Source organism: Macaca nemestrina, chromosome 12 (genome assembly GCF_043159975.1).
Source record: "Macaca nemestrina isolate mMacNem1 chromosome 12, mMacNem.hap1, whole genome shotgun sequence".
Lineage (NCBI taxonomy): Eukaryota > Metazoa > Chordata > Mammalia > Primates > Cercopithecidae > Macaca > Macaca nemestrina.
Genome location: NC_092136.1, coordinates 52,923,185 through 52,948,549, shown reverse-complemented (window position 1 = coordinate 52,948,549; position 25,365 = coordinate 52,923,185). Strand labels below are relative to the sequence as shown.

The 25,365-nt window shown below is 41.4% G+C and overlaps 1 protein-coding gene and 1 long non-coding RNA gene across 12 annotated transcripts in view; one reads left to right on the top strand and one right to left on the bottom strand.

The window, feature by feature from the left end:
- LOC105486900 (TEA domain transcription factor 1) overlaps positions 1–25,365 on the top strand; it is a 271,293-nt gene that overhangs the window by 144,205 nt on the left and 101,723 nt on the right. The gene's annotated exons all lie outside the window — the stretch shown is intronic.
- LOC139357506 (uncharacterized) lies at positions 7,124–24,404 on the bottom strand. The gene is made up of 4 exons (XR_011610808.1): positions 24,336–24,404; positions 8,582–8,664; positions 8,264–8,451; positions 7,124–7,251 (listed from the first exon to the last, which is right to left on the bottom strand). It is a non-coding gene; the product is annotated as an uncharacterized lncRNA (long non-coding RNA).

Below are 25,365 nucleotides of genomic sequence, written 5' to 3'. Positions count from 1 at the left end.
TTTTCCCTTTTTTGTGAACGGAGTGTTTACACCATCTATCACATTTAACGTATTCAGTGCCTGTGAGTGCTGACCTCTTCAAAATTGTCGACTTCATCATCCATGTGCTGTCCAGAAATGAGATCTTGATGCTCCCCAAATGAATTATGAAAAGCTTTTCATAGTAATATAATTGATCCACTGTTGGCCACACTTATGAAAAAAAAATCAATGTTAACGTGTTAATATTTCATGAGTGCCCACATTGCCAGCTCCTTGCAATGGGACCAGACTATAAAGAATGAGAATTGTTTCACAATAGCCCAGCACATGGACAGAGTGCCAGGAAAGGGAGTTTGGGGTTGACTTTAAAGTTTGAAGTGCAACAGGGCCATTGAAAAACAATCCTCTGACTCATGTCAGATTGTTATAATTATTTAATGCCCACAATGCAGCTTTGTCCCCACGGATTTATACTGGAGAGGTTTCTTACCCACACATTGTGGTTATTAGCTGCAGAGAAAGCGGCGTTTGTTTATAATGACATGGGGTATATCTGGATGGCAAAGAAAACACTGCAGATTCTGTCTTCTTAGGAAGGAGGCAGGAATTTGGCAGACAACCTATAGGAAATTGGGAGACATGCTCTCATTACTTTTCATGTATGTGGGTGGTTGCAGCCAATAGCCATTAGACACCTTTTATTTTTTACCTTTGTCCCAAACTCTTGAGAGAATGAAATTGCATGCTTGCTTTTCATCTATATGACGTTATACAGCTGGTATGCCCAGAGTGTACCTTGACTTAATCTTTTTAATGTGTCTCTCAAAATCCCTTTCTCTAGGCTCTACATCCTGCCTCCATGAAATTTGGTGTCACCAACATTATCTTACAGAACCACTGTTACTATTTTTATAAAGAGTTTATAAATATGTTTTGAACAGTTCTCATGTGGCCCAATCTCATCAAGGGATTTTTTTCAGGGTCGAAAAATAAAGTTGAGGCCAGATCTCATCAAGGGATTTTTTTTTCAGAGTCGAAAAATAAAGTTGAGGAAGTAAGGCTCTGGGGCCTCCCTGGGGACATGTCTGGTTTGGAGATCATTGGTGGTGCTGATGGCCCAGAGTCAGGCATCCGGCTCCTTGGGAGATGAAAGGTCATTAAGTCAGAGAGGACCAGTCAAGTCCAGCTCCTCCAAACTGCCTTTCTGTCTGTGTCTTCCTTGGACATCCTCCCCTCTTTCCCCACGTGGAACTCTCAATTGCCTTTGCTGTCAGAGGAGGTTCAATATCAATGGGTTTCTCAAGCTTAGAGGGCAGCAGGGAGACATTGAACCACATTAGTGTGAAATTGTCCACAGGTACTTACAAGCTGGGGTGTGCAGATGCAATTTATAATTGCACCGGAAATACTTGTAACCTTTATCTTGCTTAGTGGTGGAAATGAGAAAATCTATGTGAGTCAGCTTAGTACTGACTTGGGACCAATATGAAGCAACTGAATCCTCTTAGGTTTTGCAAGGGAACTACAAATAGAAAGCAGACACAAAACATAGGCTAGAGTAACAGTAAATGTATTTGGAGTCTCAAATTAGGACTCATATATTTAGTTCTTTATTTTTTGTTTTCTGGTTCAACAGGAAGTCTGGGAGATCTATAGGAATTTGAATTACCTTCAGTGGTTTATGGGGACCAGAGAACCTAAACTTTAGAATTGGGATTGTCCTGGAAAATCTGGAACACATATTGACTGAGATCCAGACAGTGGGATATTGAGTGTGATGCAGATGATGGGCCAATTAAGAGAAAGCTTTGCATTTAAGCATCTTCCTCTTGTACTGGTGACTAAGTGACTCCAAGGTGGCACCGTTATCACTGGTGCTTGTGCAGAGGTGATTTTTTTTTTTTTTTAACACTTTGCTGTCTTAAAGGCTTTAAATGATTCTTTTAATTAAAAAAATTAGTTATCTATATAAATATTCACTTGGTAACCCCTTCATTTAAACAGTCCATTTATGCCTTCTGCACTTCTATGTGTGTGTGTTGTGTTTCATGGTAACAAAGTTTTAAAGGCAGTCTTATTCTGTAATATGTTGGCCAGTTTGGCCAGTTTTAAACCATTTGCAGTAATGCATTTAAAAGATGTTATTTCATAGATAACAAAATGGCTTCCTGATTTTCATGATAAACGTACACTCAGAGCCTTTTTCTTTTCACCCAATTGTGAGTGAGCTTTTGGAGGGCAGGGACAGTTTCTCACACCTCCTGGGATTAGAGGTGGAGGAACAGAATGGGCTGGGTGGTCAGGAACTGGGTGGTTAGAGCTCAGGGACTGGGCGAGGGAGTTGGAAAGGGAGGGTGGGAAGGTGAAGGGGAGGTGGTGGCAGGTCATGGGGGGCACTGAGTACCATGCTGTGGAATATAAACCTCTCCATCAGTGCAGAGCCACACAGCAAAGGTTTGAAGTGGATAAGTGTGTATGGGGAGTGGGACATGATCTGGTTTGAGTAATGTATACTCCGGACTCTTGCCATACAGTAATTTTTTTCAACCCCGCTAGACACTGTTGCCGTGAGGAAGTGGAGAGTGGTTTCATCCATATGGCAGCATCATGGCTGTGTAGCCTCAAAGTCATAGGCAGCTCCCACCCCACCCACCCACGGTGGCATCCACAGTTTTAGTCTCTGATAGCACTTTGTCTCCTGAGAAGAAAAGCAAAGTTGTTTTTCCTTTCTTCTCTCATCCCCAAAGTGTTCTCCTTCTCACCCAAACCATGATCTCAGACCTTAGGAGTTACAAGTCAGACATGTCACGGAGCCTGTTTGAGATCAGTTGTCTACGTTAATGATGAAATTTTAACACCCTAAAAGAAGACTTTGGAGTAGAAACTTGCCAGGGTCATTAGACATAGTTGGGTTGAGAGAGGAAATGTGATTATACGAAAAAAAGTAGAATACAAAGTAGTGCTTATTCTGTGATCATGGCTACTGTTTCAGGGGACAGGACTGGAAGGGAACCCGGACGAATAAAAACCCTTGGCCTGTGAAGGCTGTGGGGTTGTGAGTGCTGTTTCCCCAAATTAAACTATCTTTATTATTGTCATGATTTTGTTGTGCCATTGATGCACATTAACGTAAATCAAGATGAACAATTTTAAGATGACAAGAGTAAGTCTGGAGAAAAACCTAGGACCCCAGAAAGAAGGCATATTGTACACCCCAGTCTGCTGTAACTTCAGGAGCTGCTGCTGATGACAAAGGGCTTTAATTTTAAGGCAAGGGAAGTGTTTGCAGCACTTGGGGGGCGCTATGCCTCTCTGCATGCTTGTTTAGTCTTTGCTTTGGCCTGTTCACCAGCCTGTCTGCCCTTAAACTGGGGAAGGTGGATCCAGCTGCTGTCCAGGCCTTCAAGAAGCAGAGCCCCATTCAGTTTGTCCACTGCTCTGTTGCTGTCCAGAGCCAGATCTTCTGTGGGATACTTGGCTTTTCAAGGGCCCCTGAATGGTATGTTGTTGAGTAGAAATGTCTGAGATGCTCCTTTAGTAGCACTTGATTCTTTTGCATCAGTGATTTGCCATTTCTTGTATGAAAACGAGAAGTTCAGAGTTTTGAATTCTGGCCCCAGCTCCATCACTTTCTTGCCCTGTGATCTTGTTCTACTCCCAAAACCTTTCTGAGTCTTAATCTTTAAAAATATGTAATTGGATCTCATGAAATGATACAGGTGAAAGCATTTAGAAATGGATAGCACTGTGGGAGAATATTTTTGTTCATAATTGTATCATAATGTGGACATGGAGAGTTAACCTTTGTCAGAGCTTCGTTTCTCAGCCTTTTTATCTATTAAGTGGGAATACAAATGAGACCTTCACTGGGGGTTCCCTGAGCACGCAGTCAGAAACTGTGACCTCTTCTGGAGGACTGTGACTTTTATTTTTTGACTCTATAGTGTAGGAACATCTTAATTAAACATTATGGAAAAAATGAAAAATGGGTTTATAAAAAATGCCCAGATCCAATTTCATGTATTTGTAAACTATTGGTCAACCTGTGTGGAACCTATGGCCGGATATGAATTAACCAGTGTTAGCATTGATATGAATGCTTTTGTCAGTAGAGCATTGATAAGGCATTTCACGGAACACACGTGTCAACTCGTTCCCTCACTTTACCTACCTCCTCCTCTATCTGCCTCCTCTCTCCCTTAGACCTTCTCCCTCCCCTTTTCTCTTTCTTCTTTTCCTACACTCACTCTCCCTTTTTTTCTTTTCCTTAACTGTTGTGCTGCAACTGTAGAGAAACTAGAGGTCTAATTTCTCAAATACTGGTCCTCTGTCAACTGCAATATAGATCATCTCTCACAGATGCAGATACGGTGACTGAAATAATTATTTTGAAGGAACCATTGTATACATGATACAGGTACTGCCAGATAAAGTCTTTGGGGGGGAGATGGGATAGTGTGTGATGTCCACCCTGTCACTTCTGCCAGGGTGAGGGCTCACCTAATTTATTCTAAGCGTCCCATCCTCAGCTTCTGCACAGGAGTACAGTGGAAGATGGGGGGCAGAGGCCTTGCCTGTGGAGCCTTAACTGGAAGAAAGACAAAGAAGGCATGTAGCTGGAGAGCGCCAGTGCTTTTTCCAGGGCCGGGGGCTGGGAGGTGATCTCTTGCACTCCTATAAGCTAAGCAGAAGCCAGAGAACTTTCCCCCGTCATGCAGCTCAAAGGATAACGTGCTGTAGAGCTCAGCTAAAGGAACTTCAGTTTCAAGAGCGCCTTCACTCCGTGGTACCACAGATAAAATTAGCATCCATATTAGTAAGCCCAACCCAGAGAACCATGCAGTTATCTCATGATTTTATTTAATGACTGTGCTCTTTTCACAGCTTATCAGGGTAATCTTTGGAGTATGTCCTGATTACATGTTGTACAGACCATATAATAAGTGAACTTAAAAAGCAATTCAAACCTAGCTCCAATTTAATTTATAATTTTTACATCCCAAGAAAACAGTTTTAGTAGATAATTGTCTAGTATTTGGTTTTGTTTTTTATTTTTATTTTTTCAATTTGTACTTGTCTTGCAGTTTCCATTCCCCCAGCACGTCTCATCTTTGCTTGTAGCAGTGAAGAAGAGAGAGCAGCTGTCCTGGTTCTCCTTCACCTTGCTAATCAGGCCATCCCCCTGAGCTCTTTAGGGAATGTATAATGACAAATAAGACCTTGTAGGACTTGTGTGTGGAGCTTCAGGGTCTTTTCTAAATGGCAAACCAAAGTGGCCAACACTTGCTAGCTGTGTGATCTTGAGTAAGTTACTTGACTTCTGAGCTCTGATTTCTTGCCTTTAAAATGTTCCAGCTTCACAGGTAGTGGTTGATTCACAAGGTTGTCAGTGAGGCCTCAGTGAGGTACCTACCTGTGAGAAGTGCCTAGTCCCTGGAAGGCGTTCAGAAGTCATTTCCCAGGGCAGGTCGGATACTGAGGCTTCCCAGGCTGCTGTACAGGTGGGCATGTTGGGGACCTTCTCAGACATCCTGGCCTCTTTTTCTTTCCATCTAGCACTAGAGATGCTTTCTCTAGTTGGGATATGCAGGAGGAAAGGGAGAGCAGGTGCTTCCTTGATGTTGGTAATTTATTCTTCCTTCAGATCATTCTGATAGTGCAGCAACCTTTGGATGGGAAAAGGTGCAAGGCTGGGACATATACTAGTGTTACATCACTGGAGTTATGTTGGGGATATGTCCAGTGTCAGATTTTTTTTTGTCCACAATCCCATTAGCAGAGGAAAGGAAGAAGATACATTTCCTTGGCAACTATTAACATCCCAGGCACAGGGATTACAGAGGCAAGAGTGACAGTTGTTGAGGGATACAGTGGATGTGACAGGTAGGGATGTAAACTGAAGAGTTACCCTCATAAAATGTGGTAGAATGTTCACAGAGGTTCACCTACCGTTCCCCAGGGAGATATTTATTCTAATTTTGGGGGAGACTAAGTGATTGGGGCTGTTCACTTCTCTGAGACACCAAAAAAGGAGAACGTCTGTAAAATTAGGAATATGAACTCTAGTTCGGTCTGCATTTCCAACTTCTTCATTGTTTTCTTTCTCACTAGATTTTAAATCCCTTGAGGAAGTCATTTTTTTAAACAGTATTTTCTGTGAAATCCCCAATTGTAATGTCTACTTTGTTTACTCCTCCACTCATCCTTCCTTATCAGATTTATTGCACAGTATAATGGAATATATGAAATTAAAAATAACTACACTCTGGACACTGGACTCTGCATATAGTAAATATTCAACTGTTGTCTGCAGACTTGCCTGAGTGTTTGCACAGAAGTTATTCTAGGCAGGTGCTGTGCTCCAGGCTGGAAATTGTGTATAGGATAGAGAGAGAGGGTGCCTCAGGGCTGGCAGTTTCCTCCCGCAGTCAAATTCTGAACACCCAGCTGTGCCTCTTGCTGGGGCATCGAAACTTTCACCTTTTAGAGAAAACAAGGTCTTTGGAACCAGTGTGTTCTTTCAAACAGTGTTGGATACTGCCCGATTGTTTCCATCCGGGAACCAAGTTTTCAAAGAAGTCCGGCTGCTTTGTTAAGATAAGAGACTGTTGTGTGAAAATTGCTGAGTGAGAGCTCCCACTGGAGGCTCCTTGTCTTCCAGGCCCTTACCAGTTTACTTCTAGCTGGGTGATGGGGGTGAGGGTTGGGGCCAGATTGCTAGAGCCCCATTCCCACCAGTTCCTCCCAGTCCTGAACTCTGGGGTGAGTAGAAGGTAGAGAGGGTTGATGGGGCTGAACTCCTGGCCTCGCAGAACCATGCTGACCTGGAGCCTGTTCGGAAGCTGGCAGTGATCGCAGCCTCTCCCGAACTGTTGCTGCCCTTGTTTGCCCTCCCTTCTGTTTCCTTCTCTCTACTTCGACCTTTCATTACGTGAGATGGTACTGCTTTTTCATATATTTGTTAGGAGAATTTTATGTTTCATCTATTAGAGGACATTTTTGATTCTATTCTTAACTTAAAACACACACTCATTTTTAAAAGTTTCTAGGTACGTTTTTTATTTGTATGTGATCATGGTTCATCAGTATAAGAAAATATTTAGTCAGTTCTGTTTTATAAAGTCTTCAAGAAAGATAATAGCTTGGATAGACTGCTTCTTCATGCAGATTATGAATGTGGCTTCCTCTTAAGATCTGGAACCAGGCAGAGATGTCCACTTTTGCTACTTGTATTTTAAATTATACTGCAGGTTCAGAAATCAAAGGCATCTGGATTGGGAAGAAAGAAAGAAAACTGTCTTTGTTTTCAGATCAATTGAGCCTCTACTAGAAAACCTAAAGGAACACACGTCCAATCCCCATTCCCCCAAAGTATGAACCAACTAATGAGTTCAGCAACCTTACAGGATAAAAGATCAATATACAAAAATCAATTGTATTTGTATATACTAGCACCAGGCAATCTGAAAACCACATTATGAACACAATTCTTAGGAATAAATTTAATAAAATCAGTGCAAGACTAGTTTATTGCTAAATAAATGGAGAGATATCCCATGTTCATGGATTGGAAGACTCAATATTGTTAAATCTTCCTAAAATGATTTATAGATTCAGTGCAGTCCTTATAAAATTTCAGTATGCATTTTTTTTTTTTTTAAGAATTGTCAAACTGTTATTAACACTACAGAAATGTAGATGACCTAGCATAAACAAAACAATTCGGAGAGGGAAGAAAAAGATTATATTTCCTAGTTTCAAAACTTACTACAAAGCTATACTAATCAAATCAGTGTGTTACTGGTGTAAGGATAGACAGTGGTGTAAGCATAGATAATGGTACAGAATTGAGAGTCTAGAAATAAACCATTACATTATTGTCAACTGATTTTTCTACAAAGGTACCAAAGCAATTCAAAAGCAATTCAATTCAATAGTCTTTTCAATGTATAGTGCTAGGACAATTGGATATCCACATGTGAAGAAAGGTAAATTTAAATCCTGGCCTCACATGGTACACAGAAATTAACTCAAAATGGATCCTAGGCTAAAGTATAGAAGGTTAAGCTAAATATTCTAGCAGAAAACATAGTAAAAAGCCTTCATGACCTTGAGTTAGGCAAAGAGTTCTTAGATATGAAACTGGAAGCACAGCATGTCAAATTACTTTGGAGAAGGTTTGCTGGCTCATTCAGTGGGCGAAAATGAGTGAAAAGTGAGCACATTATTTAACTATATTCTCTTGTTCCTAGTTAGGTTGAACATATTTTTACTTACTAACCACTCAAAAATATTACCACTTTCTGGGCTCTTGTAGGTCTCTGTTACATCTTCAAAACCACCAAATCTTTCAGGAGAAAATATACTTCCTTGGAGAAGAGCATAAAGTTGTAGGACTTTGTACCTTGGATTACACTTTTCCCTCAACTCTGGGTCCTCCATAGTAGGGAATCCATAGTGGTTTTTGTCCTGCAAAGATAACTGTGTGTCTAAGTAGTTTTCCAGAAATGAACAGCAGAGTGGGGAAACAGACACAAGTCAGACTAATGTAACAATCAGGGTGTGATAAGAATTAGCATAGGATTTGAAATCAACTTACTTGGGTTCAAATCATGGTTCACCTCTTACCGGTTATGCAAACCTTGGGTCAGTTACTTAACTCCATCAAATCCTTCACTTCATCTGCAAAATAGAGATAAGAAAATTCCTTTTCCCTTAGGGTTGCTTTGAGCATCAAATGAAAAAGTGTGTGTAAATGTTTAGTGCTTTGTGCCTAGCATATAGGAACCCATTATTAAGTAATATTACAGTTTGGATTTCAGACCTGTGAGCTTAGGGCTCAGACTCTAGAGGTTCCTGAACTAGGTTTTCCTAGGCATTGCATGTAGAGTCTTATCTTTTAAAAAAATACATTTTAATTGAAAGATTGGCAGCAAATTCTTTTTGTCACTCCAGACATGATTTCCTTTGGGGCTCTTGTACTCCCATGGTTTGAATTCATAGAGTAACTCAAGGGCAATAGGGAATTCCTCTCAACTCTCTGTCTCTGAGAATACCTCTGGGTGCTGGAGAGATGCCACTTATCAATTCTGTTGTTATTGTTTTTAGGGCTGTAAGCCTTCTGGATAGAACCCAGTGGATTTTCCTAAGTACTGAAGAATTAAGTGAGATGAGGGAAAAGCATTGAGAGTAATTATCAGCAGTGGGCTATGCCTGAGTTTTTGTTAGACCTGAACTTACGTATCCTGACTCTACTAGTCCATGAGTTCTTCATAGTCAGGAACTGTACCTTTTAATTCTCTGCATCTCCTAGGGGCCTTTCTCAGTGCTAAGCAAATAATAAATATTCATGAGATACTGGGATCGTGCCCAGCATTTTCTGAGTTTCCAAATAGATGAAGTTATAGAATCATATTCATGTCAAAGGAAGTTTCTGTGCATAATCTCATTTCATTCTCTCAGCAACCCTAGGCTTTGGGATAGGTGTGTCGGTGTGCATGAGAACACTTAATATCCCTATTTTATAAGTAGGAAAAGTAAGACCCAGATAAGTTAATGACTTGCTAAAAATGATACAGCCCTTGAGAGAGAGCAGACCTTTGAATCCCATCTACTGATTCTAGGTCCTATGGTCATTCCTTTGCTTTATGTTGCCTGTGTTGCAGACTGTCACACGCATCAGACACTTCCAATTCAGTGGGTTTTTGTCCTAGTGACAGTCCACACATCCTGCTCTCTTATTCTCAGATTTGCAGGAGGAAGTGAAATGTTTTTTGACACTGGTGATATGGGAGAAGGAGAAAAATCCTAGAATCAAAGGTATTTACTCCTTGCTTCCCTCCACTCAAACTCTCTGGAAAGAAATGTTTAGGGACTTCTTATGTTGTGTTCATTGTGCCAGGACAGCTCAAATGGATGCTTTTGTCACAACCCCTCCACCTTTAGCAGAAGTTGTTGTGTTCCTAGCCAATGCAAAAATAAACAAGTGAGGGAAAATGACATTTCCTGGAAATGGGAAGTAGCAGTTGGTGAGACTTTAGACAAGAAGTGCGCGTTCCAGCGAATGAGCAGTGGCCACAGTGGGGCTAGTTGTCGGTTTACTTGGCTGAAGAGTATGTTTGCCGGCATCCTGATTGTCAATAAAGACCTTTAAAAACCCCAGCTTGACTCTGGCGGGCCGAGGGTGCTGCCGTGCCACTGCTGCAGGATAGAGCTCTCTTCCTGGTGGACACTTGATTCACAAGGACGCTAATTATTCATTCTTCCTCCGTACAGCCCGCTGAAACAATTGCTGTGCTTGTTTGGTGCACAGTGTGGCGTCGGACAGTCAGGCCTTTTTATGTAACTGATGGCGCTGTATGTTCATATTGTTCTTTATGTACTTATTTTATAGCTTATGCAGCAGACATTCGAGTCAATTAGCTTCTTGTCTTGCAAACTGGGCACTGCTGTTCTAGAACCAAGTTAGAAGGGTGTGTCGAGGGCGACCCGGGCAGACCTCTCTTCTTTCTTTTTGTGCTGTGTGGGTTGGTTTCAAGTTACAGCATTTTTATTGGCTCTTCTTTGCTGAACCTTGGTTTCAAAAGCTGATGTTTGTGAGTTGAATTTCTTAAAGATATAGCTTTTGTTTTCACAAAACTGAAGTCAGGCAATATGCATAGCCCTTGGGAGTGTGGTTTTTGTTTTTGTTCTTTTTTTTAAACTGAATGATTTTTTAAAAAATAGTACCTATTAACCAAGAAATCCAAGCGAATGATTTCTTAACTCACTTTTTCTTAACTGGTGTCAGCATGGAGTCCTTGTTTCTTATTGATTTGCATTTCATTTTTTTTCTGTATAACCTTACTCCTGACTCTTTTGTCCTGATTTTTTTTTTTTACCCCATATTTCTTGAAACCTGCCTGTTTTGGGGACAAGTTAAGAGTTTAAATAAATTAGTTAAATTCTGTTGTGTATATTTCTGCAGATGATAATGTTTGTGAAACATGGATTCACTGTTTTAATCTTGTGAAGATTTTTAAATATTGGAAAGAAAATTTCCTGCTTCCTCTTTCCATCTCCTTTTCTGTGATTTTAGCCCCCTGGCCCTTAAGAGCCATCTGTTTGTTATTGCAGATTGAGGTAGTGATGGTGGAAGCAGAGGCTCTGATCCAGAGGAACTCTCCAAGACAAAAGTGCAGCAGGTAGAATTTTTATCCAGCGGATTTTGACCCAGTAGACCCTAAAGAAGCTGCATGACAGAGGCTCATATTTACCATACCATTGAATTCTCAGAGCCTTCCGTGGTGACTGGCCCAAGGCAGTTGTTCCAAACATATGCGAGAGAATGAATGAACAAATGACCTTGCCCACCAAACCTCTCCCTCACTCTGTGTAAGCATCCCTTAAACTCCCCCAACCCAGGCGGCCTTGACATATCCTGTGCTCACCCAGGACCCCAGAGTATGCCTCAGAGCAACTGGTTTCTCCTGACCAGTTAGTGTCAACTGAGACTAATGCAGAAAATGTAGCTTACTGTAATGTTTGCCTTTAGAAGTAAAATCCAAACCGAAGGAAAGGACCTTGAATTTGTTTTTTATTCTCGCTGACTTGGAACATTGATAATGCTCATACTGATCCTCTGGCTAAACATTTTTCTTCCTTTATCCGTGTATTTATTGAGCTCTCCACTGTTAGCATGAGAGGTGGAGAAGACGTGGTGTGTGCTTCTACTAGCCTTTTACTGTCCAGTTGTAGAGAAGTAGGCCCAGTGAACTCAGGTGTTTATAAGATTGAGCAATTGAGCAATTACTGTATCCTGAAGACTGTATCTGGTGCTTTACTTTTATATAATTCTTGAGACAGGAATACCTGAGTGTTGAGGCCATCTTTATTTCTCCGTAACACCCAGCACAAGACATTTACATGGATGGGCTGGGTAGGGTAGGAGTTTGTAGCTGTCCATAGAGCAGGGCAGGGACATTTCTGAGAAGGTCAGAGAGGGGTTTGATGAGGTGATTTTGCTGAGCTGGGCTTTGGGAGTGGAGAGATAGAGGGAGAACAGGTACATGGACACAGAGGCCAGAAAGGCATCAGACAAAGGACCCCTGGGGCTGTGGGAAAGTCCCTGAGCCACTGGGAAATAGAGGAGCTTAGCCTTGCTAAGAGGAGAGAATTCAGAGAGCCATGAGTGACTGAGGTTTCAAAGACCAAATAAACAAAGGAAGAGAGCATCTTGGGGAGGGGGCAAGACCATATCTCACCTGGCAGGTGAGGTCAGAGGATACCTGACCTACAAAGATCCACAAAGGCTGGCAGTGGGGGCATCCCAGTGGACAATGTTGTGATGAAGCAAGGGGCCCAGAAGTAGGAAGACTTAAGGAGTCCTGGGCCTTAAGGAAGACTCAACCCAAAACTGGCCACCTCTTTAGGCAGCTTGAGACTTGGCCTCTCCTACCAGCTGCTGAAGGGAAGGCTTCACCCAGTTACATCTGGCCGCAGAGACCTTCTGTTTTAGAAGCAGGCAGGGAGTGGTGCCCAGGCTCTCAGGGCCTCCTCTTGTCTGGGAGACTGCAGCCTCCCCACACAGCACAGCCCTTTTGTTCTTTAGTGTCTGTTGCTCACGTGAGCTTAATAAACAAAATCTAGAATGTACTCATTCTTTAAAAAAATCTGTTATCCTGGTTAATGTGTATATAGTACATATAAATCTATGTACATACACTAATTGTATATAAATTATATTTTGTGTCAGTTATATTTGCAGACACACACACACACACACACACACACACACACACACACTATAATTCCTATTTAAAGGGAAAAATGAGCCAGTTTTTTAAAGGGAAAAAACAAGCAAAAGGTGTAGGGAGAGGGAGATACCCCTCCCTGTCCCCATCTGCTGGTTCTCTTCCCTTTTCTGTCCTCCCTCTGGCTGGGTTTATGGACAGGCCCTTCTCCCTCTTGCCCTTCATCTGCTGCAGGACCTCAGTGCTGGTGATGGTGAGCCGATGACCCTACTTCTCTCTCGTTCTCTGCTCTTGTGAAGGCTAGTTCCAGCTGTTCAGTTCCACTGAAGCAACCTCTTTGGCAGATGAAGCTTTCTCTGCCTGGAATTCCTTCCTTCTTTCTTTGGTTCCCATTCCACCACTCCATGGTTCCTCCTCCAGGAAACCTTCCTTGTCTGGTTTTCTTCCTTCTGACTCTCCCCAGCCCTGTCTAAATCTTACCCTTCTTCAGAGCCCATCTCAAATTTTGTTTATTCCATGAATTCTTTCCTATAGAACTTGTCCTTCTCCTGCCCCCTCTGCCAGCTGAGGGCTTTCTTCTTTCCCTGAATTCCCCCAGTTGCCTGAGGTGATCTTAGATCTGCCTTGTTTGCCATTAATTGAGGGGTACATATTTCCCCCAAACTCCTTGAGGGTAGATGGTCTGCCTTATTATCTTTGTGTCTTAAAAATCTTGCTCTTGTATAGTCAGTAAATTATTATTTGAAATGGTTTTTTAAAATAGGTTTTAGAGATAGTGGTATTGTGTTTTTTTTTGTTTTTTGTTTTTTTTTTTTTTGGCCAAAGGAAAATATTCAGCCTGGCCTATGTAGTGAGACCTTGTCTCTACAAAAATTTTAAAAATTAGCCAAGTGTGGTGATGTGTGCCTGTAGTCCCAGCTACTCAGGAGGCTGAGGTGGGAGGATTACTTGAGCCTGGGTGACAGAGGTTGCAACGAGCCGAGATCATCATGCTGCTCTACTCTAGCCTGGGTGACAGAGTGAGACTCTGTCTCCAAAAAAAAAAAAAAAAAGTAGGGTCTCAGTTTGCCTGTAATACTTACATTGCACTATAATGCATTTATTTATTTTTTTACTTACTGAAATATGCCACTTGTTTTTAAATAGCATGTAACATGCAGATACTTGCACTTTTAATTGATATGCCAGGCAGGAGATTTACTGCTCTCAACAGGTATTAAGACGTGGGAAAGCTGCCCCCCCCCCCCCCCCCCCCCCAGTTTCTTAGCACTGTGGAACTGATCCTAGTGCCCTGGTGAGTAAGTAGCAGACCTCAGATTCACACCATGTCTCTGACTCCCAGTAAACCACACTGTTCCCCCACCACCAACCCTCATGGTGATTAAAATGATTACTATGTACACACAAAATATATTAGGTTACAAATTTTTTGTTTACAATTCTAAGCTTCTGAGCTCTGTTCATTTGTATTAGATTTTCGTAATTTGGGGGCCTATGAAGGATTGTTTATCCCTAAATTCAAAGCAAGCAAACTAACAAAAAATGAGATCGAACATTGTCAGAGACAGTTGTTCAGTTAATCCATGCATTCAACAAGGGTTGTAAATGTGGCATAGAAGACTAGGGGGAAAAAAATCCAAGTTTTTGATAAATAGTCCTCAAAGCTAAACCGTTCCTTAGCAAAGTAAGAAAAGGCATAATGTTCCCAAGACCATATTTAATCTTTACGTTCTTGGTAAGACCTTATTTTTCTCCTCTTTCCATTAAGTTTAAGGTTTCCTTCTGCTTCTTGAACTAATCATTAATAACTATACTGTTGTCACAGCTCAAAACTTCCCTATTGACACTTCAATCATTTTTAAAGATCTTGAATGTTCAACCTTTATGAAGCTAACCTTTTGCACTCTATTAAAATTTAAGAACCGTTTGATTCTCAGTGAATGCCCCAGCTACTGGATCATGAAAGCATTACCTTGTGCCAAGGGCATGATGCAGTACACTCATTCCTTTTTAACAAATAATAAGAAGTTTGACTTTTCATTTACACATCCTGCCAATTGCTAACAAGTTTCCATCTCGTTCAAACACCAGATTGATCCTAAGAAATTGAAAATATTGATTTAACCCTCTGTCTGATTTGTACTGCAGGCACCTGCTAGTGCAGTCTTAGCACATTACAATTGCTTGGCTGTAATTCCTCAGGGGACCACTAATAACTACCACATCTGTCTTTTCATCTTCCGAAATTATGCTAGCAGTTGTCCAAGTCAATTGTGATTCATTTGATACTGCTCTCCTTCAAGACATATTGCAACCAAATAGACTTGCTCACCAGTAATATATCTGATGACATAGTTAGTTCTTGTTAATTGACAGAATGATTCGGGCTTTTATGGATGGCATTAATTGGTCCCTTGTGTCCATGCAATAATTGACCAGAGAAGGCAGCATTTTCTTTCACCCAGTCAGGAGAGTTTTGAGGTGAGATAAATGTAGTAAGGATGACAAAATGTCTGTATTTTTAATCAAGACTTTAATCAGTGAGTTGGAAAAAGAAGATTTGGGGGGAATTCAGGTCATCTTAATTATGAACATTGCGTTGCAGCTTGCAGAGATGTGCTGAAATGCAGGTCTGCCTTCTCCTTGGCCTCCTTGTGCTGAATGTTTTAATGCAGGGTACAACATGAATCTAACATATGCCAAGCAGAAGAGGGCTGTACCTGAACTAACATAATGAAAAAGGAGAACCATAAGTAGCTTTGTTTTTCTTTTGACATTCATCATTAGTGACCCAGCAGACTGGGCATGTAAAATCTGAAAATGTGGAATTTGCATCACCTCCTGCTTGCTGAGAGAGCCAGAACGTTAGTTACATTTATTTCTGTTGCCATGCTACTGAAAAAAGTGTTGGTTCCCTTTTTCCTACAGGATAAAGTTTTCATATATAACAATTTTCACAACCTGCCTCCGCCATTTATTCTCCCTTCCCATTTGGTCACACAGAATTACTCAATATTTCCAAGTTATGGTACCATTTTGTTCCTTTTTTGTACTTAGTATGCTTTCTTTCATTAGCCATTTTATAGATTCCCACTCATTCTTCAAGAATCCCTTAGGTGCCTCCCAAATTTCTCAAACCAAATTAGTTGCCCCCTCCTTGTGTTTACTCATTTGGTTGCTTATTTCCCCAACTAGACCTTGAGCTTGCCTTGGGCATGGGCTGTGTCTGTTTGCTTGACACATGCAGTTATGTAAGGATTTAATAAATGTTTATGGAATTGAGTTGCAACTGTTACATCTTGAGGAATGAGAATTTAAGATTTGAATCTGAGAGAGATGACTTGGATCAAACTAGATGTCAAGCAACCTGTACTTCCAATGTGAATAAGTGACTGATGACCAGCCCTGGGGAATAATTATAATTTGGTGTAAAACAAACAATTTGAGGTGTGGAAGATAAATTAGTCAGTTGACTTTTGGAGAGGGGAGGGTGAGTTATGAGTTACGTGGAATAGATTTTCTGGTGTTTTATTTACTTAGACTATTAATTCTTTCTAAATCACTGGTCACATAGGCTAGACAGTGACTGTAACAGATATCCATGGAAGCTTTGGACTTGTGAACATCTGACATGACCTCCTTTTAAGGGCAGTGCAATCTGACAGACCTGGGCTGAAGTCCCATTGCTACCATTTATTAGATGTGTGTTTTGAGTGAGCTCCTTAATTGGTCTGGGGCTGTTTCCTCATCAGTAAAATGAAAATAATAACAGCCTCTCTCGACTTTTGTAATTGTGGAGAGAGATGTATGGGAAGTGTGTTGCACAATGCCTGGTGGTATACAATAGACACTTAATAAATAGTACTTGTTACCAGTTAAAGATATTTTTTGTTTGTTTTTTTGTGTGTTGTTTTCTTGTGGGGATGGGGTCTCACAGTGTTGCCCAGGTTGGTCTTGAACTCCTGGGCTCAAGCGATCATCCTGCCTCAGTCTCCCAAAGTATTGGGATTATAGGTGTGAACCTCTGTGCCCACTCTTTTTTTTTTTTAATCTTAATTTTAAGTTTGTTTGTAGAGATGGGATCTTGCTGTGTTGCCCAGGCTGGTCTCAAATTCCTGGCCTCAAGCTATCCTCCTGCCTTGGCCTCCCAAAGTGCTGAGATTACAGAGCAATTAAAGATAAGTTTTGACTCTTTTTTTTTCCCTGAGAGTTCTGAAAGGCAGAGGGTAAGTACAATTGTGTATATAGAGAAAATGCTTTACAGTTTTGTGATTTTTATATTGCTTCTAGTTGCGCGAGGCTGACCTTGTCTTTGTGACAGTATATGTCACTTCCATGGGGTTCAGAGCTTCTTGTTATAGCTCAGGAAGTTGCAGAGGGAGATTGGAAGCTAATGCACCAAAACCAGCAGTGAGTATGTGTAATATCAAACCTTGTTGGTTTGTTTTCTTAACTACAAAGCAGCAGATCGGCCACTGTGATAGGATTTGATTTTTACTGGTTTGGGATAGATTCCTGGTGATGCTGATAGTTTATTACCCAATGTAGGTCTAGAATTTATTCTTGCAGAACATTTGCATATTTGTGGGAGAATAAATTTATTTGGCTCTGAGGTTTGTTTGTTTGTTTGGAAAGGAGTCTCGCTCTGTCACCCAGGCTGGAGTGCAGTCGCGCAGTCTCAGTAACTGCAACTTCAGCCTCCCAAGTAGGTGGAATTATTGGCTCATGCCCGCACACCTGGCTAATTTTTTTTGGATTTTTAGTAGAAAAGGGGTTTCGCCATGTTGACCAGGCTGGTCTCAACTCCTGGCCTCATGTGATCCACCTGCTTCGGCCTCCCAAAGGGTTGGGAATATAGGCGTGAGCCACTGTACCTGGTGGCTCTGAGGTTTTTAAATGGTAACACTTATGTAAACAAACTCTGGTTTCTTTCTAACTTACAGCTGACCTGGAAGAATGTGTTACTTTTTCATAATCTACAGGTAGAGATATAGAAGAAGAGAACTTCTATTCAAAGAGGCAAACTTAGGGATTCTGAATGTGTTAATGCTGCTATTTGGAGTTTTATTTGAAAGCATTAGTATTTTCTTTTTTGGGGTGGATGGAGAAAGGAGAGGTCTTAGTCAATGAGTACAAAGTTTCAGTTAGGAGGAATAAGTTCTAGTGATCTCTTGCACAGCATAGTGACTATAGTTAATAATAATGTGTTGTATATTTCAAAATTACCAAAAGACTAGGTTTTAAATGTTCTCGTCACAAAGAAATGATAAGAATATGAGGTGGTAGATATGTTAATTAGCCTGATTTAATGATTCTGCAATGTGTACATATATGATAACATCATATGATATCACAAATTTATCTGTCAGTTAGAAGCAAAATTAAAAAAAAATCTTTTGGGCCGGGCGCGGGGGCTCACATCTGTAATCCCAGCACTTTGGGAGGCCAAGGCGGGTGGATCATGAGGTCAGGAGATCGAGACCATCCCAGCTAACACGGTGAAACCCCATCTCTACTAAAAATACAAAAAAATTAGCCTGGTGTGATGACGGGCGACTGTAGTCCCAGCTACTCAGGAGGCTGAGGCAGGAGAATGGCGTGAACCCGGGAGGCGGAGCTTGCAGTGAGCCAAGACCGCGCCACTGCGCTCCAGCCTGGGTGACAGAGTGAAACTCTGTCTCAAAAAAAAAAAAACAAAAAGAAAAACAAAAACCTTTCAATTGTTGCCTTTCCTGCGATGATGAATAAAGGGGTCACTTAGTGTTGTGTGGATGAATTCAACTAGACTGCTTCCTCCTAACCCCAAACTGGAATCGTTATGTTACTAGCATGAGACTTTAGCTTGGAGGAGAGAGCGGGTTTGGTAATTTTGGAACCTAGTAAACTTTAGGGGTAGAACCTTAGTGAATTTCAAATATATGCTACAGGATTGCTAATTATAGTCAACTTGCTGTATATTAAAGCTCCAGAATGTATTTATTTTTATGCCACCTTTCAATTTCTGATTTCAGTCCTTGGAAAACCACTCATTCTTGTGCTGGCTACTCCACCGACTAGTTTATCTGCCTTAGAGGTTATTTTGATAAACTTTCACCACATCGCAGACTTAGCAGGGTAAAAGGTGGAGAGTAATGGTACATTTGTCATAAGAAGAAATGGATCTGTTTTTCTTTGGCAAAGATCACCTTTGGAAAGTGTTGCATTATGAAATGCAAAGTTAAATACCACTAACTCAGCTTTGATGTGTCCTTTTTTAATGTTCAGGATCTAAGCGCCAGTTGATTAATGATCCCACAGTGACTTTTTCTCAAGCCTGGCGAACTCATATATACCCTAGTATATAAAAGCAAACAACTTAATTAACTTACTCTTCATCCATAATTATCTTGAAATTAACTACTTATAATGTCCAAAAGTTTACACTACAAGCATATTTAAAAGTCTGTTTAGAGTAGAAGGGACGGTATAATTGGTTACCCTTTTCCTTTCTTGCCCGCTTAGCTATTAATATGAAAAGTAGCCACTCCCATCATACTCTTAGGCTGTGTGCTTAAAATTATTATTATATTAATTTCTGCAAACACTCAAGAAAAGGGCTTTCTGTTATTTTTTCATTGAGCCCCTGCCCTGGGCCAGGCATCGGGTCCTTAGTAATGGACAGGGCAGTTTTGGCTACTGTCCTCAATGAGATTAGAGTCTCTTTGGAAGCTACAGATAGGTTATACTAGTCTAGTAGGGCTGCCATAATAGAATACTGGGTGGATTAAACAACAGAAATTTATTTTCTCCCGGTTCTGCAGCCTGGAAGCCCAAGAGATCAAAGTATTATCAGGTTTAGTTACTCCTGGGGCCTCTCTCGTTGGCTTGTAGATGGCCGTCTTCTCATTGTGTCCTCACACGGCCTTTCCTCTGTGTTCATGCATCTCTACTGTCTCTTTCTCTTCTTCCTTCTTCCTCTTTCCTCCTTTCTTCTTCTTCTTTCTTCCTTCTTCCTTTTTTCTTTCCTCTTTCCTCCTCCTCCTCCTCTTCCTTCTCCTTCTTCTTCTTCTTTCTTCTTTCTTCCTTCTTCTTCCTTCTTTCTTCTTTCTTCTGAGACGGAGTTTTGCTCTTGTTGCCCAGGCTGGAGTGCAATGGCGTGATCTCAGCTCAGTGAAACCTCTGCCTCCAGAGTTCAAGTGATTCTCCTGCCTCAGCCTCCCAAGTAGCTGGATTATAGGCGCCCACCACCAACCCCACTAATTTTTTTGTGTTTTTTTAGTAGAGACGGGGTTTCACCATGTTGGCCAGGCTGGTCTCGAGCTCCTGACCTCAGATGATCTGCCCTCCTGGGACTCCCAGAGTGCTGGGATTACAGTTGTGAGCCACCGTGCCCAGCCTAATCTATGAGATTTTGAAGACAGTACTGTCACTTAATGACTTACAACACATCCTCATGAATCCTAATAACAGAAGTTCTGGGTTCTGTGTTAATACGGGACTTCCTTTTGTGAAACTTGTAATACACTCAGGAGAAATGTATGACAAATAGGATTCTAGTTTTTAGGGGCATTTGGAGCACTGTATTGTCCTTGGGTAATACTTAATATAGATGGTGCTACATGGCATCCAAGAATATTTCTAGGCCCCTGATCCTTTAAGGGAGAAAATCAACCTTTACGTTTTGATTATGTAATTGTGATCAGAATAGCCTCTGAGATATAAATTCCAATTATATCTGAATTGGTTTTTTCTAATTAAGAATACTTTTGGTTTCAAATCATATTGGCAGCAAATTAAAGACATGTTTCTTTTTTTTTTTTTTTTTTTTTTTTTTTTTTTTTTTTTTTTGAGACGGAGTCTCGCTCTGTTGCCCAGGCTGGAGTACAGTGGCCGGATCTCAGCTCACTGCAAGCTCTGCTTCCCGGGCTTACGCCATTCTCCTGCCTCAGCCTCCCGAGTAGCTGGGACTATAGGCGCCTGCCACCTCGCCCGGCTAGTTTTTTGCATTTTTTAGTAGAGACCGGGTTTCACCGTGTTAGCCAGGATGGTCTCGATCTTCTGACCTCGTGATCCGCCCGTCTCGGCCTCCCAAAGTGCTGGGATTACAGGCTTAAGCCACCGCACCCGGCCTCATGTGTTTACTAAATGTTAATGATGGGATTACTTTAAAGATAAATTGTAACATTTTAAGTAAAACGTTCATGTAAAACAAAAGTTTATTATATATTAGTTTTAAAATGAGCACTGCTTCAGAGTCAGGAGATTCTTAGTAAACCCACAAGTGTTGTGGCCTTGTACATGTCTTTTGACTGCTTTTTGCTTTCATTTTGTCACCTGCAAAATTGAAACTGTTAGATGAAATTATCTCTAAAGTGTCTTCTAGAGCCAAACATTTCTGATTCACTAATACTAAAGTCTGTAAGAGAGTTTCTCTAAGCCCAGGCAGTGCAGTTAAAAATATTTTCATTGTTTGCTTGTTGGTTATAGAGTGATAATATTTTTGCAGTTAGGAAGCTTGGATAGATGAGAAACCACACACATGACATAAAATGGTTTCTCAACAGAAAATCTGTGTAGCTCAAACTGGGGAAACAGACTTACAAATTTCTTTTGACAAAAGACATGTCACCACACAAGCAACTTAGGAAAGAACTCTGAGCATTGTTTTTCATAGACTTGGGACAATTCCCAAATATTTTTTTTCCTCAAAATAGTATTTTTCATTCCAACTTATTAAAAAAAAAATTGGGGGCCGGGCATGGTGGCTTACGCCTGTAATCCCAGCACTTTGGGAGGCAGAGGCCAGTGGATCACCTGAGGTCAGGAGTTTGAGATCAGCCTGGCCAACGTAGTGAAACCCCATCTCTACTAAAAATACAAAAATTAGCTAGGTGTGGTAATGCATGCCTGTAGTCCCAGCTACTCGGGAGGCTGAGACAGGAGAATTGCTTGAACCCTGGAGGTGGAGGCTGCAGTGAGTCAAGAGCGTGACACAGCACTCCAGCCTGGGTGACAGAGTGAGACTCCATCTGAAAACAAAACAAACAAACAAAAACAAAAGTCTTCGAAGATCACGAGCTTCTGATTGAAATACTGCATCCACTGTCCACATGCTTCTGGCCCATCCATTCAGTTAACAATTATTATGTCCCAGGTGCTAGGCTGTGTCCTGGGGACTGAGGTAACAGAAATTACAGGAAAAAGCTCCTGCCACGTAGTAGTACTTTAGGGAGTAGTAGAGACGTTGGTTGGGAAAGAAGTGGTGCCAGAACGTGGCGGGGACTATCAGAGCTGGTTCAGAACGTAAGGAGCACAACCAGGGAATCACTAACTTTGTGTAATGGAGGGTTTTGTTTCAGTTGGATATTAAAAGATGAATAGAAATTTGCAGGCAGCAACAAGAGTTTGCATTCTAGGTGTGGGGGACTATATGATAGAAAGCCCACATTCAGGGTAATGTGATAAGACTCATTAATCTGAGAAAGATCCTTCTGGTTGTAGCCTTAAGGAAGGGTGAGAGTGGGAGCAGATGGAAAGTAAGGAAAACAGTTCGGAGGCGGCTTTAAAAGACCAGAAACGAAATAGGGCCAAGGCAAGAAGGGTGGAAGGTGAATGAGTCTGAGAGATGGATGTTTTTGCAGTGGAATGATTGTGTAAGGATGGGGAGTCAGAAGAAGCCATGAGAAGCTTGTGAGAGTTAAGAGGCCATAGCCAGTGTTGTGGTGGTAAATACAACCTCCTACAATTAAATTATAGAGAGGTCAGTCCAAATGCGTATACTGGGGATGATCGTTCCTGCGTAATAGTCTTTCACTTAACTTTTACTCGTTTTCACTTTCACGAAATAAATGGCCATGTCTTAGCCTGGGTCCAGGGTTCGACTGTGGGCTCTTCTGCAGTTTGGAAGTGCCGTCTGTGTTAATAGATATTCCCAACTCTCTGCAGATCTTCTCTCGAGGCTTGAGGGGCCCCATTCCTATCAGAAGCCTCTCATTTTTCTCTGAGGTAGAAAACTAAGGCATAGACTTCATAGGGAAGTTTATATGCAAGTGGTGACTTTCTGCGTGGGCCCTTGTGAGTGGAATGGGATGAGATACCCAGTGGCTTGCAGAGTTCTGGTGGGTATTTGATTGTTCTCCATTGGTAGTAACTTGATTGCTTTTACAGGGAGAGTTGTACTGGAAATTTACCCTCCCTGTCCCTCAGCTGGTTTGTTCCCAAGCCAGACCTGTCTGAAAATTGAAATGGAATACCTTTTCTTGTCTCAGGTTATCAGTTGTAGCTGTCAGGAATTTGTTACTGTCTGCTAAAGCCTTTTAACATGAAAATACGCTAGGGGCGGTGCATCTGTGAGTCATGTGGGAAGTTACATTATTTTATGGATGCAGAGAGGCACATAGACTCAGATTTATTCATAGGTGAAAGGGGAAAAGGAACAGAATTTAAAAGGGAAATCCTGAAAAATGTATAGCCGCTGTGGCTCTGCCTCTTTTCCTACCTGCGTCTCTTATACACCATGGGGTAGATAGAGTGTAAGCTCAGTGGGTACAGAAGAGCTGCCTTTTTTCCCTCCTTTGGTCTTCTTAGCTGTCCCCACCAAGCCATGCCTATAATCGGTGCTTAGCAAGCCACTGGCTTAAGAGACTTTCTTTCTGCTCTGAGCGCAGCTCCTGAGATGGTGGGGATGGATGCTGATTAGGAAGTGTGTTCGCTGCCTTAGCATAAAGAATAAGTACAGTTTTCCTCGATTATTTTTTTCCAAGGGAAACTCTATGGGGAACATTGGTTTCACGCTGATCTTGGAGGGATTGGTTTAGAATTCTCTCTTTTCTGAGAATCCCTCCACATGCCTCCTCCAGGCTGCTGTCATGGTAGCTGCCCTTCTTTCAGCTACTTGCATTTATTGGGAAATATGCTATCTTCCTTCGGTTTGCACCCTGGTAACTCAGCTCCTTCAGTGTTTAGAGGGAAACGGGAGATGGAGAATCGAAGCACACCAGTGCTTTCTGGTGTTCTCTGCATGTGTTTGGAAGGAATGTAGAAGTAGCTAGGGCTTATCATGGTATCATAGCATTATAGGGTAGGAGACCTTTGGGGAAACTGAGGCTCACAAAGGCTAATAACTTTCCCTAAAGTCAGTGACTGCTAATGGCAGAGTCCTAGCGTCTGTACTTTTCCATACTTCACCGTTCATATGAAGGAGTCTGGGAAGGTCTCTTTTAAAATGTATCATGACCTCTCCTATAAACCTCAAGGTTACATATGTTAAAGAAATGTAGTTAGCTTTCTTCATGTGCCGAATTCTGAATCAAGCTGACCCAAACCCCCAAATCATTTCCACGGCAAAGGGGGGGAAAAAAAACAGGCAAATGTGAATCATGGGAACCTATTATAATGATATATAGCTTGTCATAACACATTATAATATTACAGCAAATATATTTAACTCACTGAACATTCTCAGGGGGCTCTTAGCTCCCTTTAAAAGCGTTCTCCAAGCCTCTGCGGCAAGATCGAGCTGCCTAGTCTTGCAATACTTCCACCTCACTTTTGACTAAACCACCGTTACGAGAATCCCTATTGAAAACCCCTACGCTGTTGCTGTTTCCCTGGGCTTAAAAGTATGTTTGGTTTTGTCAGTACCTGGAAACAGGAAGTTGAGATTTGAGGAGAAATCTTTGGCAGTTGTGCACGAAGCTTACTGGAGTCAGGAGTCTGTTGCCACGGAAACCACACTGCTGCCTCATTTATTAATGGAGGCTTGGTGAACTTCCGGAGATACTCTTAGCCTGTCCTGTAAATTCATTCTAGAGAAATGCAGGGTGACTTTTAAGAGATTTCTCTGTCGTTTCTCAAGCATTCTCTCCTGGGTCTTCATGAGCTCCAGAAAATTGCTTGTATGCGTTTCAGAACCACTGATTTTTATCTAGCAAGCATGTCTGTAGGCCGTTTCCTTTTTTTCATGCTTAAATCGTGTTTATGCCTGTCTGCCTTGTTCAATAAGTGAATTTTTTTTTTATTATGCTGCCCTTAAGAATTACATGGATTTCAAATGAAGGACGAGGGAATAGAAAAATGAACTAAGTAAATATATTGAAAACCTTCTGACACTGACTTTAAGAGAGTTATAAGCTTCAAAGCCTTTTCTAACTTTTAAAATTCTAAACTTAAAAAATGTAAAATGAATGGTTTATTTCTTCTAATTCCAGTGAGATATTTTAAGAACATTTGTCTGAGACATTTTCAAATTTTATTCTAATTTTACTAAACTACCTCTCTTCTGCTGGGCAGATTAACAGCATTGGAAGTTGCTTCCAGGAAAAAAACAAATTTTTTTTTTCTAGCTAATTGTTTATCTGGGAGGATGCAAATGGTGGTTTTAAGTCCTTTAAGTCATCCATCATGCCTGGCAGCCTCTATTGTCTCATTGTTGGGTTTGAGCCAAGTCAGACCCTTTCTATTGGTCTTGGGAGGGTGCACATAGATCTGGCTCTGCCAAATCTGTGTTCACAAGGAGTCCGAGCCCAGCTCTTAGGGAAAGTAATGTTGGCAGATCCATAGATCCCCTCAGGTTGGAAAAGATCATGCATCCTCATTTCTTATGTCACATTGAAGTAGGAAGTAGCTCTCTATTCAAAGTAGAAGTGACAGGACTTGTTCTCTCAGTTCTTCC